The 13,570-nt window shown below is 35.9% G+C and overlaps 1 long non-coding RNA gene across 1 annotated transcript; it reads right to left on the bottom strand.

Annotated features, from left to right (window-relative positions):
- Nucleotides 1-2,128: 2,128 nt before the first annotated feature.
- On the bottom strand, nucleotides 2,129-10,173 carry LOC129925847 (uncharacterized). The gene is made up of 2 exons (XR_008777573.1): nucleotides 7,934-10,173; nucleotides 2,129-2,636 (listed from the first exon to the last, which is right to left on the bottom strand). It is a non-coding gene; the product is annotated as an uncharacterized LOC129925847 (long non-coding RNA).
- Nucleotides 10,174-13,570: the final 3,397 nt, after the last annotated feature.

Raw genomic sequence — 13,570 nt, 5'->3', positions numbered from 1 at the left:
TTTATCCTTAATTTTCATTTAGAAAATTGATTACTATCAAAACCATAAATGTGTAACTAGCGGTCTCAGTTTGCTTTAGTTTTTGATTATTTTGTGTAGATATAATAACTATACACAATTGTTCTCAGTTTTTTCTCTTATTATAGTCTCATTTTTTTTTGGTCACCTTAAACACTGGATTAAAAAATGAATAATCTTTAGTGTGAAGATTGATGCAGCCATCAGAGCTACAACGACATTACGTCACTTCGACACTGACAATAAAATTTTGGATTTTTAAAAAATGGCACAGTCATAAATGTGACAATTGTTGTATTTCTGTTTCTCTTCTTGCTGTTAAGCCTCCACTAATATTTTCCTCAGTATCGCCGCAACTTCCCAGCTACATTTTTTTTCCTCCACAGAGCAAAATGGCGTCCAGTCGGTAGCGCCAAATCTGGATATATCTTTAACTTATTTAGCATCCATCCTCTGATCTTACTTCCCTTAAACCATCTCGCCGTAAGTTTCTGTTCCATAAACATCTAATTGAGTTCTAGATTCATGTCTTGATTAATATCTCCAAGACTATTCATAATTCATATCGTACCTAGGCAACACAGAGAGAGAAAAATGTCAGTCAATAACCTCAGGATTGAATAGCTGTCATAAAACATTGTTTTGTTTCTATATTTAGAATAGAACTTCTGTCATTAGTGTGTTGACACTGTGTGTCACGTGTCCTTGTAATGGAGACACACATATTTCCATGTAATCTCAAGCAGTGAATAAATTAATGTTAAATTATGTCACTTGTGTTCTGGTATAAATCTGTATCTACTGTTACGTATGCCGATGCCTCGAGCAGTGTGACTTATCACTATCTTGTTCTGGTTTATGCTGGGGTATCCGTTGATGGGTGTTTTTTATATTAATTATATATAAATTATTTTATTAATATATGACATATGACCGGATAGTGAAATATGGCCGTATATTTTCGACAGGAACTGAAGCCGGAGCTACTATCCGGTGCACCCCTAATAAATATATATATTGTTATAACCCCACCATGCACACCGCCATCCAAGATAGTGCACACTATTAGTGACTAGACTAGGAAGGATGTTGACAGAGAGAAGAGAGAACGATTTCCACCCAAGTCTAGAGCCGAGATGTAGAGGCTGTGCTCAAGGCAGATGTCCTATGTGTTTGTCATGTCTCCATGTAAATAAACATCTATGCCTCGTTGTGTTGCCTCCCTTCAGTTATTACAATATATACAATTGTAGGCAACAAGTCATTGTCTGTAAAGACTATCTTTTAAAAAAAAATGATTTGCAGAGGAAAATTTAGTATATTGATCAATTTTAATATTAGTGAATTATTTGATTAATACTAGTTTCAGTCTTCAGTACAAATGTGACATGCCGCCAATAGTACTAGGTCAAGTTAAGGTGACCTTTTCAGACCTGTAAATCTAAGGAGGCAGATGCTTCAAATTTAGTCTTTGGCCAACGATTAACGATGTGATCATGTGACCATGTGACCAGCACAATCAGCAACCACTTTGACTACCCCAACAAATGTGTGGTGCCCATTAGGGTTACGTGGACTCTTGGGCATCCTAAAAAGTTCAAAATCCCAGACTTCAGAGGGATGCGAACTAGAGACCTTCCGGTTCGAAAGCCAAGCACTTTAGCGCTCAGCCACCACATCTTACCTCTAAGATAGAGGAATTAAATGTTTGAAAATGGCACTCTGTCATAGTTACTGTGGTTCACTGATTCAAAAAATGGAGTTGTCGTCCATTGTTCTTTATGTAACTCAAGAACATCCAAAATTTTGTTTTGTTTTTTTTAAATTTAATTATTATTTTTTTATCTTTTGGGCTACTAAATAAAGAGACTGGTGCATGTAGCCAATGTCAAAGAAAACTTGACCTCGCATCCATTGCTGTGAAGTATGAACAGTACACGAGTATTAATATAATGTGATGTTGCTAGTTCAGGCTGTCTTGAAGTCAACCAATTACTCTGCAATCGTTTGGGTGTAATTGTCCGGGTGTATTACGTGTAGTTGCACAACAATACAAACAAGAACTGGCACATCGATTTTAACTAGTGAAGAGATGTAGTCGACTCTGATGAACTATTCAACATGTATTTATTATGATAAAAGGGCCACAGTAGAAGTCTCTGTCACTAAACACGTCGTTACCCTGGAATGTTCTATCGCTAACTGATTTTCCGGTCTCTAACCCAACATATCCCAAACGTCACTAGTCCCGTTCAATATGCGTCTACTATGGTGCGTCGCTAAATAACTAAAATAACTAACCTATATAAATAAGGTGTCTAACAGATTCCTCCCCCCTTTGAAAAAAAAATATGTCAATATTTTTCCACTACTGTCAAGTCTTACAAGGGCATTTTCAATTTAAGGGGAAGACAACAAACATAAAATCTTGACATCTTCATCTTGACATCTTCATCTTGACATCTTCATCTTGACAGTTCCTCATATTCATGTCAATGTTCATAACAGTTCATAACATTCCAGAATCATCTTCATTGGTACACAGTTCATCATGGAGGAAAATGTGGCATCTTATGGGCATGTCCTACACATCTCAAATGTTCTTCACTGGCAGTAATCTGATAAAATACAATATTTCAAAAAACAATTACAGACTTTATTTACACATTCAATACATTTTTTCTTACCACCCTTTTATACGCTTTTGTCCATTTTTCTTTTATACTCACCCTTTTCCATAGAACTAACTTTCGTCAATGATATATGAAATGATTCACACAAAAAAAATATCCATACTTACTTTTAAATGCTTAACATCAACTTTACTTATCTCCCTTTTCCATAACATATAAATGGTGTCAATATATTAATATATATTACATACTCAATATAATCATAGTTTATTTACAAAATTGTTTCACTTCAATGTCATTCTAGACAATAAATCAGCTACAATATTCACAGATCCACTAATAGCTTTCACTTCAAATTTATATTCCTGTAGTGCTAAGAACCATCTATAAACACGACTGTTTTTCATGCTCTTTTGCTGTATATACTGAATAGGTTTATGATCAGTTAATAATATGAATTTCCTTCCTATTAAATAGCTCTCTAGCTTAGTAATTACCCATATTACAGCTAAGGCTTCTCTTTCAATGACACTATATTTTTTCTCTGCCTCTGACAATTTTCTGCTTACATATAATATAGGATGTAAGTTATCATAGTTCTGCATTAAACAACCACCAATAGCATTACCAGATGCATCAGTTGTGACATAAAATATTTTGTCTTTATCAGGTAGTCTTAATATTAGTTCATGACTAAAAACATCTTTAATTCTGTCAATAGCTTTCACACATTCCTCATTACAAACTACTTTTTGAGGTTTTCCTTTTTTAAGTAAGTCATTTAGTGGATTCACTATTTCTGCTAAGTTTTTTATAAACTTTCTGTAATAATTTACTATTCCCAATATACTTTTAATTTGTCTTTTTGTTGTAGGTATTTCAATATTAAGTACTTTCTTTATGTTATCTTCAATAGGGCTAATCATGTTGTTATTTATTTTATGTCCTAAGAAAATTATTTCCTCCAATCCTATTTCTACTTTTTCTGCTTGAATTGTAAGTCCACTTTCTTTTATTATTTTGAATACTTCTTTTACATCTACCAAATGTTCCTCCCAACTATTATTAAAAATACATATGTCATCTAAATAGCAAATAACATTTTCTTTGTTTCCAATTATCATGTTCATCATTCTATTAAATGTGGCAGGTGCATTTACTAATCCAAAACTCATATAATTCCATTGAAAAATACCATATGGTGTTACAAATGCTGTGTAAGGTTTTGCATTTTCTGTTAAAGGTATTTGCCAATAACCTTTAGTTAAATCTAATTTAGTAAAAAATTTTGCTCCATTTAATTTATGTAAAATATCCTCTATATTTGGCATTGGATATGGGTCAAATTCTGTGATGTTGTTAAGTTTCCTATAATCAATACATAACCTTATATCTCCATTCTTCTTTTTGGCTATCACAATTGGTGAAGCATAAGGAGATGTTGATGGTTCAATTATACCTGATTCTAGTAAATTGTCTATTTCTTTCTTTACTTTGTCTTGTAAATGTAGCGGTATTCTATATGGCTTAAGCTTGATAGGTTTTGTGTCTGTTACTTTAATGTCATGTTTAATAATATTAGTTTTTCCTGGTATGCTGGAAAAAATTTCTTTGTATTCCTGTATTATTTTAGTTATATCTTTTGACTTTTCCTTAGTTAAATTATTAAGATTAATCTTTTGCCAAGTTTGATTCTCTTTTGTTTCTATTACAGGTATTTCCTTAATATCATTTTCATTATGATTTTCATTTGTTATTATCATCAAGCATTCTTCTCTTTCTGAAAATTTATTTTCTATTTCCTCCTGAATGTTTTGTATCAACTCATCTTCTCTATCATGATATAGTTTCAAATTATTTATGTGATATGTTTTAACTTTCCCATTTATTTCAATTTGATAATTGACATCACTAATTTGTTTTATCACCTTAAATGGACCTTTCCATTGTTTACCAATTTTATTTTTCAGGTCATTTATTAATATTAATACGTTGTTTCCTACTTCTAGTGTTTTCAATTGTCTTTTCTTATTTAGATTCTCATGAGCACTTTGTTTATATTTCTTATTGTTGTTATATGCTTGAGTCCATATTTCTTTCAATTCTGTTGTGATTGTTGTTTCACTGTCATTATTTAATTTATTCTCATTGTCTATTAGATTTTCTTTAAAAACATCTAATTCATCTCTGGGTTTTCTTCCATGTATTATTTCATATGGTGAAAATTGTGTTGCTTCATGGATGTTGTTTCTATGAGCAAATAGTACATAGTTAATGTAATGATCCCACTTGTTCTGATTATTCTGAATTATCTTTGTTAGTGATCTTTTTAATGATCCACCATATCGTTCACATAAACCGTTACTCTCCGGGTGGTAAACCGAAGAGTATATGTGCTGTATATTGTATTGTTTAGTCCATTTCTTAAATTGTTCTGACTTAAACTGAGATCCCTGATCACTCAATATAATTTTAGGTATACCATGTCTTGTAATTACTTTTTGAGTTATGGCATTAATGATATTTTCTGCACTTGTATTTGATAATGGGATTGCCTCTGGGTATCTACTAAACATGTCTATTACTGTTAGAATGTATTTGTTATTATTTTCAGTTTGAATTAAAGGACCTATTAAATCAATAGATACTTTCTGAAATGGTGCTGTAGGTTCATCCATTTCTTGAATAGGTGCTTTATTCACTAGGCTTTTGTTAGATCTCTTTTGACATATGTCACATGAGTTTATGTATTTATTGATTGTTGCTTTCATTTTGGGCCAAAATACTTGTTTTGACAAGTTCCTATAACATTTCTTTACTCCCCTATGTGCTGCTAAATTATTATCATGTGTCATGATTAAAACATCTTTCCAATATTTCTGTGGTAAGACAAGTTGTTTTATTTTCTTGTTATCATTACTTGTTTGTCTAAACAATATTTTATTCTCTATACAAAATTTCTCCATTGGATTATTATTGTTTTTATCTGATATTCTTGAATAAATTTTCCCAATAATATTGTCATTCATTTGTTCTAATGCAAATGTGGGTGTTGTTTCTTTTTCACTTTGAGATATTTGTGTTTCCAGACTATTTTGTGTTTCATTTTCTATCTCACTTTCCTTAACATCTGTATTTTCTATTTGTATTACATTACTGGTTTCTTTTTCTTCATCCTTACTTATTACATTTATTGTATTTTCCTGTTTCTCATCTTGTTTATCCATTGATCTTGTTATTACCATACTTGTTATATTTTGTGTTTCTATGTTTCCATGATTTTGTCTTATGTTTTTGTATTTGTTTTGCCAGTCTTCTAATTCTTTTCTTGAACATTCTTTAACTCCTTTTATGTTTCCTACTAACATATCATATCTCATTTCTGGTATTGCAATGCCATCACAATAACCAGTGAAAAATGGAGTTTCAATGTACACCCTTATAGCTTTAAATTCCCTTACAGTGCCATCTGCTAATTCTACTTTCTTAGTAAACCCTTTATACCAATGAGGTTTGACAAATTTAGTTTTTACTGCCAAAGTGTTACAACCTGAATCCCTGATTAATTCCACCGGAATTCTATCTACAAACCCTGGGTACACTGCAAAATTGTTCCTATTTCCTTCCATGAAATATATCCTATCTGTACCTTTACTTTTGTATTCCCTACTGTAACTCCTATTTCTATAATTTCCCCTGTCATTCCTATCTCTACTCCTATATCTACTGTTATTTTGTTCATTGTATCTATTTCTACTTCCAGATCTACTATTCCCTCTTCTACAGTTAGCTGCTATATGACCTTTTCCTTGACATTTAAAACAGGTTATTTCACTATATTTTCTATTTCCACTATTTGATCTGTTTCTATTTCTACTTCTATCAACATTTTCTTTGGTGTATCCTATTAAATCTACTTTGCTCTTATCTCTATCAGAAAATGGTTTATTTGGATATGCATTTTTGTATACTCTCATTATCTCTGTTATTTCATCTATAGTTTTTGGGTTTCTTTCTCTAATAAAAGATTGTAATTGAGGATCACATTTATTTACAAAGTTGTCCACTAGAATAAAATTTTTTAATCCTTCATAAGAGTTTGTTACTTTTTCTAATTTTACCCACTTATTGAAAAAATCCTTTTCCATATTAATGGTAGTTTGGGGTTCTATTCCTAATGATGGTATATTGTCAAAGTATTTCTTTCTAAAAGTTGTAGCATTATGACCATAGGCATTTAATAATTCTCTTTTTAAAACCTGATAGCTATCATCAATATGATGGTCATGATTTTGGCATATTGTTAGAGCTTGACCATGAACAAAGTCTATCAGTATTTCAGACCATTCTTCTTCAGGCATATTAAATGTAGACATTTTTGCCTCATATCTTTTCAGGAAATCACCAATGTCATCCTTCTGTTCATCAAAACTTTGTATTTTTCTCTTTAGCCATGTTTGTGAATTAGGGTTGTCTCTTTGAGTGGTATAATTATTTGAGTTATTTGTGTTATTTCCTTGTTCAGTTTGGGCTCTGGCTTGTGCTGCATCCAATCTCATCTTCTCCATTTTAGCTTCATGTTCTCGGTCCTCTTTTTGCTTCTCATATTCTTCCTTTCTGATCCTATCTTGTCTCTCTATCTCTTGTCTTTGACGTTCTTCTTGTCTTTCTATCTCTTGTCTTTGACGTTCCGTTTCTTCCTTCACCACTTGCTGTACATAAGCTGCTAAGTCCTTTCCTTTTAACTCCATGGCCTTTCCATCCTGCATAGCTGTTTCCTTAACCTCCTTAAGGTCCACATATGATGATGTAGCCATTGTGTTTTATATTTTATATATATTTTTACTTGGCCTATATTAGTTATGGCTATACTTTAAACTTATTTTATATTTAAGTTTTTCCACACTTTTATACAAATTTTAAATGGTATGTCTCTATCTATAGATTTAGTAAATGTATAAATCTAGTCTGAGTTATTATGGTTATATTCAAATCTGTATATTAGATCTAGTATCACACAAATTTAAATCCAGTATATTATAGTATGTATAATATTACCATTTAGATCTAGTTATCAAGAGCACTATGACTATTAGATCTAGTATGACCAACTATGATCAATTTTAAAATCTGGTATGACTGAAATGTCTAGAGTAAATTCAAAGACTGTCTAGAGTCTAGATCTAGAGTAGATTATGGTTCTATTTAACCATATAAAACAGATACGTTCATAAAATGTCAAATATATCTTCAACAAGATATATATATCTAGAATGTACTACCTTCATTCATCTTCAACTTAATAATATTTCAAAGTAGAGTCTAGATAATTAAATTGTACCAAAGAGATGTACAAAATTTGCAGATCTATATTTAGCCAGACGACAGTGTTTGACTACATAGCCAGTTTCGGCATTATTCTCATGGCAAAATCATAATTGATTTTAACCGCTCAAACTAAAATTATTTTAGTCTGATTCACAGTAAAAGAATCCTACCCGCACTTTCTATCATTAAGTGAAAAAAAAATACAGATCTAATTAAATTAATAAAAATAAATAATTTAAAATAATATACACAAATGAAATAATTAAATGAGACTATCACTATGGGTTGGGATGTGACAATATGGCACACAATGATAACGTCACGAAGTAACCAGGCAACAACGGATATGACGTTTACACAAACAAAACAAATTACAATCCTAAATATATAATATAGCTTTTCATCTAAATTACGTCTTCTACCCCGACGGGTTTTAAGGCGCACCACCTGATTTTACTCAGGCTAACGTACCAAATTTAGACAAAATCTATTTCTAAGGGCAATCTAAACATATACTAATAAGAAAAATGGCACTTAGCTTTTGATAAGAAAGATCCCTTTGTTCGGACTCCCGAATATGCTAGATCACAACAAATTCCACTGCCTCTCTTCCAGTTCTGACTCTGTTCTCCGGTGCTACCAGTATCCCACGTAATGCCACAGATGTCCTGATATGCCACAGCAAAATGTTCTAGTTTCTTCGACGACTGTTGATGACTGTATGTGTAGTTCCGACGACCTTGTGTACACAGTTACTGACGAATAAGTTAACGGTTCTTCTGGCGATGACTTGACTTGTGTAGACGACTACTGACAAATAACAGTCTCTTGACGGCAACTTGATCTGGACGACTGACGAATAACGAATTTCTTGACGATGACTTGATCTGGGCTGACGAATAACGGCTTTCTTGACGATGACTTGATCTGGGCTGACGAATAACGACTTTCTCGACGATGACTTGATCTGGGCTGACGAATAACGGTTCTCTAAAATAGTTCACTGCTTCTGCTGCTACTCTGGTAGTACGACGAAGTTTGCTGTTGTACTCTGCTTCACTAGACCAAACTGTCCAATGTAGACTAGGTGAAACCAAGGTCACCTCCGACGACGTTCCGTTAGACGATTAACGGTTTTCAACGAAATTAAGTGGATGTAGCTGTTTCCACAACTTCACTGCTAACAAGTCTAGATATGGTCTAGACCGACGAATACTAGATATATCAATGTTCAGTACTGATAAAGATTACTTCACTAACCTTCCAAAGGTTAAACACAGTGACCGTTATAAACGTGGCAAGCAACCGGTTCAATGAGCAAACTGCTCCACAAGAATCTCTCCAAGGGTAAGACGACAGAGCGATTTCGATTTAGTTAGCTACCAAACTTGTAGTACTCACAATATTTCTGACAGCGGGCAAACTGTCCTTCTCGAAACTGACGAGGTAAAACTTGATACTCGACGTGGCTCCTACGACGAAGAAAAAATATGTCCAACAGGTTCACTAACGATCTCTCACCCGTTATGAATGAACGGTTTCTCTGGTTGTAGGTCGGTTCAGCATATGAAGATCAGGCGTTGCGATGATTACGGTCCTGACGAAGGTCACCCTGAGTTAACGGCTCGTCGAACGTGCGATCAAACAGGCGATGACTGTATGTAGATCTAGAACAAAGTCACTCTGTGATGCTGCTGTGTTCAGCCGTACTCCGATGAAATCTTATAACTTCGAGTGCACGACCCTCACCTGAGTAAACGTTCTGCTTCGAGGTCCGGTACGATGTTCGGCTTCGAGGTTCGGCTTCGAGGTTCGGGGTCGCCACTGTGATGTTGCTAGTTCAGGCTGTCTTGAAGTCAACCAATTACTCTGCAATCGTTTGGGTGTAATTGTCCGGGTGTATTACGTGTAGTTGCACAACAATACAAACAAGAACTGGCACATCGATTTTAACTAGTGAAGAGATGTAGTCGACTCTGATGAACTATTCAACATGTATTTATTATGATAAAAGGGCCACAGTAGAAGTCTCTGTCACTAAACACGTCGTTACCCTGGAATGTTCTATCGCTAACTGATTTTCCGGTCTCTAACCCAACATATCCCAAACGTCACTAGTCCCGTTCAATATGCGTCTACTATGGTGCGTCGCTAAATAACTAAAATAACTAACCTATATAAATAAGGTGTCTAACAATAATCAGTAGATCACTACATTTTGTGTTTTTAAAACTATATCTTTCTAGTTTTTATCCGGAATCCTAAAACTTTGCATGTGATTTGCGTTAGAAAGAAAAAAAACATTACTAAATTATGTTTGTTTCTTTTTAATTATGGAACGATCAAATTGTATAGCATTCTTCGCTACTAATTAAAAGTGTAAATACTATACTGAAGTATTATACAAAATATATAGTCTTCAAAACTATTGCTATCATACTTTGGATTCTCACAATACACTTTTGTTTTCTTATAATACCTCAGCTATTTTTAGCTTTTGACGTCAGTTGATCTATTTACATCCTAGGAATCTTTGGGCTTTTGCATCTTTTCTTTGCCTCTTTTTTGGCTCTGCCTCTCTTTTGCGCTATTGGCCTCTTTATTGGGCTTTTTATTTGTAGTCAAAAGGCACAATTTAGATAGCTACAATTTTAAATAAATTGATTACAGTGTGATCAAAAATGGGAATGAAAATAATTACATGTTTGTAAAATGTTTTGTTTTACATGTTTCGGATGTTCCTTCAGAGTTGAAGATAGTTTACTTCCTAGTCCAAACCTCCCACAGGACGACGGGGGATGGGAGCGGGCTGGGTTTGAACCCTCGACCGTCGATAAATCCGAACGACAGTCCAGCGCGCAAACCGCACGACCAGGCAGCCACCCATACATTAGGGTTGTCATAGCATTTTATTGTTATAAGTTGCATTGTACAGATTATAAATCACACAAAATAAATATTTTTTTAATGTTAAGTACTTAGGATAAAGATATATATATATATACATTCGTTTTATTCAGTAGAAGAGATTACATTACCAACAACACATAAGACAAAAGTTAAGGTTAACTTAGTGCAAAAATTGTCCAATATACAATCACATATCGAAGACTACCTCACTTTCCAGTAGTAAAGATGCACATGTTTTTTTTTAAACATATATCTCAATGATTATAACACAAAAAGGGTTTACAAAATTTGAAACTTATTAACTTTTATAAAAATTTAAAAAAGCACAAAAAAAAAAGCTTTTTCAAAAACAATATTTTTAAACTCAGTGTCGTATTTTAATTAATATGTACAATCCCCCCCCCCCCCTTTTTTTTTTGTCCATTCATGGAGATGTGGCTCATATGCACTCCAATAGAAATAGATTTTACCTTTTGAGTATACTTATTTAAGTGTAAGACTTGTTAAAATGTCCGGTATCAGTATCGAGTAGAGCAGGTCCGTGAGCTAATCACTTCAAAACTAGACAATATCTATGCAGGTGTGGAGTTCAACGTAGTATATCCTCCATCTTTGACAGACAACGGATCTACATCGCCCCAACGTTGACATAAAACAACATTGACAATACAGGACACATGTTTTCTCTAGTGTTATTTTTTGAATTCGAATCTAATTGAATCTTCCCGGAGATCAATAATGATCAGTCTCAATTAGACCTCGATAAGGATCCCAATAAATTAGACTTAAGGATGTGAAGCTCGTACATCAAACCAGTACATCTTCGTGTCCCCCAGGAAACAGCAAGGGGACATTACCTGTCGACTTAAGTTTATTATTACAATAATATTTTAATGACATAGATCTAATTAATGATGATAATTAACAAAGAAAATTACACCTAACTTGCTACAGCTTAACAAGTTCAAGTAGAGTTATAGTAGAGTTGTAAAGATTTGAATTTAACAGAATAGTAAGTCGTACAAAGTAACAATGAGCGGTGGCGAGTTATAGCAGACCGGAAGGTGCAGTGGCGAGTTATAGCAGACCGGAAGGTGCAGTGGCGAGTCATAGCAGACCGGAAGGTGCAGTGGCGAGTTATAGCAGACCGGAAGGTGCAGTGGCGAGTTATAGCAGACCGGAAGGTGCAGTGGCGAGTCATAGCAGACCGGAAGGTGCAGTGGCGAGTTATAGCAGACCGGAAGGTGCAGTGGCGAGTTATAGCAGACCGGAAGGTGCAGTGGCGAGTCATAGCAGACCGGAAGGTGCAGTGGCGAGTCATAGCAGACCGGAAGGTGCAGTGGCGAGTTATAGCAGACCGGAAGGTGCAGTGGCGAGTTATAGCAGACCGGAAGATGCAGTGGCGAGTCATAGCAGACCGGAAGGTGCAGTGGCGTCATAGCAGACCGGAAGGTGCAGTGGCGAGTTATAGCAGACCGGAAGATGCAGTGGCGAGTCATAGCAGACCGGAAGGTGCAGTGGCGAGTTATAGCAGACCGGAAGGGACAGTGGCAAGTCATAGCAGACCGGAAGGTGCAGTGGCGAGTTATAGCAGACCGGAAGATGCAGTGGCGAGTCATAGCAGACCGGAAGATGCAGTGGCGAGTTATAGCAGACCGGAAGGTGCAGTGGCGAGTTATAGCAGACCGGAAGGTGCAGTGGCGAGTTATAGCAGACCGGAAGGTGCAGTGGCGAGTCATAGCAGACCGGAAGGTGCAGTGGCGAGTTATAGCAGACCGGAAGGTGCAGTGGCGAGTTATAGCAGACCGGAAGGTGCAGTGGCGAGTCATAGCAGACCGGAAGGTGCAGTGGCAAGTTATAGCAGACCGGAAGATGCAGTGGCGAGTTATAGCAGACCGGAAGATGCAGTGGCGAGTTATAGCAGACCGGAAGATGCAGTGGCGAGTTATAGCAGACCGGAAGGTGCAGTGGCAAGTTATAGCAGACCGGAAGGTGCAGTGGCGAGTTATAGCAGATCGGAAGATGCAGTGGCGAGTCATAGCAGACCGGAAGATGCAGTGGCGAGTTATAGCAGACCGGAAGGTGCAGTGGCAAGTTATAGCAGACCGGAAGGTGCAGTGGCAAGTTATAGCAGACCGGAAGATACAGTGGCGAGTTATAGCAGACAGGAAGGGACAGTGGCGAGTCATAGCAGACCGGAAGGGACAGTGGCGAGTTATAGCAGACCGGAAGGGACAGTGGCGAGTCATAGCAGACCGGAAGGGACAGTGGCGAGTCATAGCAGACCGGAAGGGACAGTGGCGAGTTATAGCAGACCGGAAGGGACAGTGGCAAGTTATAGCAGACCGGAAGGTGCAGTGGCGAGTTAGAGCAGAGCGGAAGATGCAGTGGCGAGTTATAGCAGACCGGAAGGTGCAGTGGCAAGTTAAAGCAGACCGGAAGGTGCAGTAGCGAGTTAAAGCAGAGCGGAAGATGCAGTGGTGAGTCATAGCAGACCGGAAGGGACAGTGGCAAGTCATAGCATACCGGAAGGGACAGTATCAAGTCATTGTTGACTGTGTGCTTCCAATATTGATTTTTGGTGATGTATACTGGTGAAACCACAAGAGGGTCTGTATAAGTTATTGAAAGTTTATTTATTAATAATTAACAATATAGTAGGCCTATATCGGTTCAGCTGT

Source organism: Biomphalaria glabrata, chromosome 4 (assembly GCF_947242115.1).
Source record: "Biomphalaria glabrata chromosome 4, xgBioGlab47.1, whole genome shotgun sequence".
NCBI classification, from domain to species: domain Eukaryota; kingdom Metazoa; phylum Mollusca; class Gastropoda; family Planorbidae; genus Biomphalaria; species Biomphalaria glabrata.
The sequence above is the reverse complement of the archived record's forward strand: the minus strand, read 5'-3'. Positions and strand labels throughout refer to the sequence as shown.